The sequence below is a fragment of the Lactuca virosa genome, chromosome 8 (genome assembly GCF_052849685.1).
Source record: "Lactuca virosa cultivar CGN04683 chromosome 8, Lactuca_virosa_CGN04683_v6, whole genome shotgun sequence".
NCBI lineage: Eukaryota > Viridiplantae > Streptophyta > Magnoliopsida > Asterales > Asteraceae > Lactuca > Lactuca virosa.
In genome coordinates this window covers 28,596,512-28,602,511 of record NC_136433.1, presented here as the reverse complement: position 1 = coordinate 28,602,511, position 6,000 = coordinate 28,596,512, and positions in this window count along the sequence as shown.

Below are 6,000 nucleotides of genomic sequence, written 5' to 3'. Positions count from 1 at the left end.
ACAGTAATATGGAAGCCATAATAATGCTCAGGTGCATTCCTAACCCTTGTGGAACGCCTCAGAGGTTCAGACTTGTCAATTGGCTCAACAGGAGTTTCCTCCTCAGGTTGAGGGCTAGGGGTTGAGGTTCCTTCATCACTTGACTCTTGAATTTCCTCAAGGTCAATTTGCCTCCCACTGTCTCCTTGGCTTATGAATTCTCTTTCTCGAAAGACTCCTCTTCTTGCTACAAAGACCACATTATCACTGGGTCTGTAGAAGATGTAACCAAAGGATTTCTGTGGGTAGCCGATGAAAATACACCTCTCACTTCGAGGTTCGAGCTTATCGTGAGTCTCGCGTCTCACGAAAGCCTCACAACCCCAAATCTTGATGTGGTCTAGATTGGGAACTTTTCCAGTCCACATCTCGTGAGGTGTTTTGGCAACCTTCTTTGTAGGGACTAGGTTAAGGATATGGGCGGCAGTCTCTAAGGCATACCCCCAAAATGAGATTGGTAGCGAAGCTCGACTCATCATGGAACGAACCATGTCCAACAAGGTCCGATTGCGCCTCTCAGCCACACCATTCAACTGTGGTGTCCTAGGAGGTGTCAATTATGAGACAATCCCACATTCCTTAAGATAGTCAAGGAACTCAGTACTAAGATACTCACCACCACGATCGGATCGAAGCATCTTAATGTTCCTGCCCAACTGATTCTCCACTTCTTGCTTAAACTCTTTGAATTTTTCAAAGGTTTCTGACTTATGCTTGATTAAGTAGACATATCCATATCTACTAAAATCATCAGTAAAAGTCACATAGAAGCGATTAGCATCTCTTGTGGCGGTTCTGAAGGGTCCACACACATCCGTGTGTATGAGGTCCAACAAACCTTCACCCCTAGCACAAGTGCCGGTAAAAGGTGACTTTGTCATTTTTCCAAGCAAACAAGATTCAGAACTATCATCTGATTTTAGGTCAAATGATTCCAAGACTCCATCCTTTTGGAGTTGGCCTATGCGTTTCTTTCTTACATGTCCAAGACGACAATGCCATAAAGATGCTTTATCTAAGCTAGTGGAAGAATCAATACACAATACATTATTTCCTTGGTTATCTACAACACATACAGTTTCATACACACCATCACAAGGTAATGCTTTAAAATAAAGAACATTATTAAAGAAAGCATCAATACCACCATTATTATTATCAAAATAAAAGGTAAAACCTTGTTTATACAATGCATGAAAGGAAATAACATTTCTTGCCATTTCTGGCGAATAATAACATTTATTCAAATCTAATGTAAACCCACTATTGAGCAGTAAGGAATAAACTCCTATCTTGGTGACAGGTGAAGCTTTCCTGTTCCCCATGATCAAGTTTATCTTTCCATGCTCCACATTCTCACTTCTTTTTAGTCCCTGCAAATCAGAACATATGTGAATTCCATAACCTGTATCAAGGACCCAAGACTTAGAATGAGGTGAGTTATTAGAGAATATAGTGTATATACCTGCATGGTTGGGTTTTACTTTCCCATCCTTCACATCTTGCTGGTATTTTGGGCAGTTTCGCTTCCAGAGCGACTTTTCATGGCAATAGAAGCATTCAGCCTCATTAGGGTTAGCAGAAGGAGTGACAAAACCTTTCTTGGTTTTGCTTGAAGAGGAGCCTTCAAGAGTCTTCCCCTTGGTACCCTTAGAAGGGTTCTTTCTCTTCTTCCCTTTGCCATGCCCGATTGCCAAGACATTGGCCGCAGTTGGAGTAGGAGGAGTAGGAACACCCGACTTGCCTTTAAGACTACTTTCTGCAGTCTTTAAAAGCCCTTGAAGTTTACTAAGTGTAACTTCTTCCTTGTTCATGTGGTATGTCATTCTAAATTGATCATAACATGAAGGTAAGGAGTGCAAAATGATATCTATTGCCATCTCCTCAGGAAAGTCAACATTTAGTTTCTTCAACCGATCCACAAACCTTTGCATTTTCTGCATGTGGGTCGTGATGGTCTCACCATCCTTCATTCGGGTAGTTATCATGAAGGAGATAATTTCATACCTTTCTTGACTAGCACTTTGATGGTAGCGGTCCATCAAATCCATGTACATCTCAAAAGGGTAGTGGTCCTCATAGGACTTTTGGAGCTCAGCTGTCATAGTGGCCATCATGATGCATGCTACCTTAGTAGCATCCCTTTCATGTGCCTGAAATGCAGCAATCTCCTCTGGAGTAGCAGTTGACTCATCAATCTCCTTTAGCTCCTTATCAAGGACATATTCTTTGTCCTCATAACGAGTGACCATCCTGATGTTTCTGATCCAATCCATAAAGTTGGATCCATCAAAGATGACTCTCCCACAAAGATTAATGAGAGAGAAGGAGCCAGTAGGGTTTGAGCCAGAAGCATTGTTATTGGAAGACATCTGAAAAGAAGAAAGAATAGATTAGATTAGATGTAAAGATAGTCCTTAATAATACACCCAAATGTAATATTAAGGCTAGGACCCAACACAATATTTTATAACTTAGAAAAGGGATGTCGTAATCTAAGCTATAAGATATTTGAAGGTAGGTGAATGGCGATTCACCAATTTCCACCATGAAAAACGAAATATTTAATTAGGTTTTAATTGGTTTAGAAACTCCTAGATTCTTTGAGATTCATTGAACTTTTCAATGGCATGTTTCAATCTCGAGTGTGCCCTTCAAGTTTTGTGACTGGGATGCCGAGGATCACAAAACAAGGTGTGAAGTAACCATGCAAATTACTTGGTACCCTTAATGTACTACCCCTCAATCGATGTGTCGGTTAACCACACACGCTCCATCGATACTATGATAAACATTAAGTCACCCTTTTCCTACCTTGATAAGTCCAGGTTAGTGTGCCGGTTAACCACACACGCTCCACTAACGACTTAATCAAAGTGTAAAGTGTAATTTCATAGATTAGCACCTTATTCACATTTTCCTAAAATAACTAAGATTGAGAATTCAATAAAGTTTAGTTACTTTAGTATTATCATTATACTTTTAATGAGAATTTATAAGTCCTTGTCCTACCCGTTCGGCTAACGACCCTCCACCCATCAAGGAAGTGGTGGGTGAGAGTGGACACCCATTAAGTTGCCATTTTATAGGCAACAACCTTATACCCCCTTACAGACCGGCTTCGTGAATGAGGCGTACTAGCGGTAAGACGACTTGATCTTATACATATATATATTATTAACTTATAATATTATAAAGTATAAGGGTTGAATTTTAACTTTTAAAATTCTAAGGGTTGGAACTAAAGTTTTAATCATGACTTTACTTGTTCCAAAACTTGAGGGCAAGTTTTGCAAACTTTCAAAACTATTCATTTCTTATAACTTATGAATTTAATTGAGTATTAAAATGAAGACTTTTCATTTTTCTAACTCTTGTGTTCTTTTAATGGTTTTTATTAAAGTGTGACCTTTGGTTTTCCATAACTTGAGGACAAGTTATGGACTCCATTAAAACACATTATGATCAAGAATTAAACTACCAAGTAGGTTACAAACAATTCCTATGATCATCTAATCTTCATAAGTTCAAGAACATGAATATGAACATTTCAAGAATCATAAATTACTCATAAAACTTGTAACTTTTGATAATAGCCATTGTAAATGGATTAGCATAAACATTACACTATCTAAAACAAGTTTTATAACACCAAAACAATTTAGGGTAATGTTTCTAGTCCATTTCCAGCAGCAAAACTCGAAAAATTGGACACTGCAGCCTCTACTCGTCGAGTGCATGAACAGACTCGACGAGTAGCATGCATTTCTTCATGGACTCGTCGAGTCCCCCCAATGGACTCGGCGAGTTCATACGAGCAGTGAACAAAAAATCGATTTTTCAAGTAATTTGCATCAAGTATCAAGTAAACAAGCCTAGGCTCTGATACCACTGATGGGTTTTGAGCATTCTAACACTCCTATGGTGTACATGCAACCCTAGAAACCTTGGATCTATGTTTGACTAAGATACATGCAAATAATTATTTTTCCAAGGTTCTTATCCTAACTAGCATGACATGGGGTACTTGAATCAAATAAAGCTAGTAGAATTACTTACCTTGTAGTTGTAGTTGATTGCTTGGAGTTTTGAGAGCCTAGCACCAATAGTGTGGATGCCTCAAATGGAAGTCACAAATCACCACAAACTTGGAAACTTGAGAGAATAGTCACAACCTTCTTGAAATCGGCCCTCTTAGTTTACTCACATCAACTAGTGTGATTTCAAGAACCAAAGCCTCCTTTATATAGTGTGATGGATTAGGGTTACATCCATGTAAACCCTAATACCCATGTCTTTTCATTTCCATGAGATCCATGGGTTAAAGCTCCATGGAGTATCCATGGACTTTCCATGCAAGCCTAGCCCATTCCAAATAAGCATTAGCCCACACTATATAAATACAAGAGCCCATATTTAATTAGTCATACTTTTGATCTCTAAATTAATTCTAAATTAATTATAGATCAATACTAATTAAATAATATGATTTTATATTAATATATTAGAACTTATAACATATTAATAAATCATAACTCATACTATTCTCAAAAGATTATCCATAAATTGTTCGGGTGAAGTGCAACCCAAATGGACCATGCCGGGTCGGGTCAAGTACATACCAAATATAGTTATGGACTTTGACACTATATCCAACACATCATACATACTAGATCTCTACCAAAAGAGAAGAGAAGAAACCCTAAATTCATGAAATCTATTACTCAAACGAAGATGGACATGAATCCTTACCTCTCACAGCAGCTCTAAACGAAATGATGGAAGATTTGAGTCCCACAAGTCAGCCTAGCTCGAAATCCTTCCTTCCCTTTGCTAAAACACACTCAAGAATGATGGATTAGACTTCTTCTTGCACTACAAGCTTCTCTATGCTCTCTAGGGTTTTCTCAGGGGAGTAGTGGCCGCAAATGAAGCTATAAATGCCTTTAAATAGGTCCCAAACCCGGGAAATTAGGGTTTCTCTGCCCAGCACCTACTCGGCGAGTCCCTCCTCTGACTTGTCGAGTCCATTTATTAAATCCACGCGACAATCTCGACTCGATTTGGCGAGTCGGTCCCTCAACTCGTCGAGTCCCTCCTTAAGGCTCAAGATTAACATACATAATAATGTCCCTGAAAATCTGGATGTTACACCAGTAGGAGTTGTATGTTAGATGATTGTCTTTGTGATATTCATCTAGGTTTGCTACTACCTGATATGTTATATGATGACATGATATGTTATATGTGATAGTGGTAGTAGGGGGAGAATAGTCCCCAAGTTCGGTTGTTAGGACCGAAGGGTAGGTCGGACACCCCAGATATGTCTGACAGTATGTTATGATATGTTTATATGCTGGCATGATATGTTATATGTGATAGTGGTAGTAGGAGGGGAATAGTCCCCAAGTTCGGTTGTTAGGACCGAAGGGTAGTTCGGACACCCCAGATATGTCTGATAGTATGTTTATGTTATGATATATGTGATGGTAGCAATAGGGGGTGGAATAGTCCCCGAGGTTCGGTTGTTAGAACCGATGGGTAGGTCAGCACCCCAGAACGGCTTGACACGGGTAGGTCAGCACCCCAGAACGGCTTGACACGAGTAGGTCGGCACCCCAGAATGGTCGTACCGGGTAGGTCGGCACCCCAAAATGGCCGTACCGGGTAGGTCGAGCACCCCATAATTGCCCGACAGTATGTAGGCTATGTGATTGTATGGTATGTGGTATGATGGGGGAACTCACTAAGCTTTGTGCTTAAGGTTTACAGTTTTGGTTTCAGGTACTCGATTTCAAAGGAAAGGATCTGGCTTGATCGCAACACATCACACTATGTTTTCCGCACATGAGATCTTTGGTATTACACTCTGATATGGTTTTATGATAATATGTTTTGATTATTGACATTTTGGTTTTGACATGAGATATTAATATGAATGTTTTTTATACTGATGGTTTT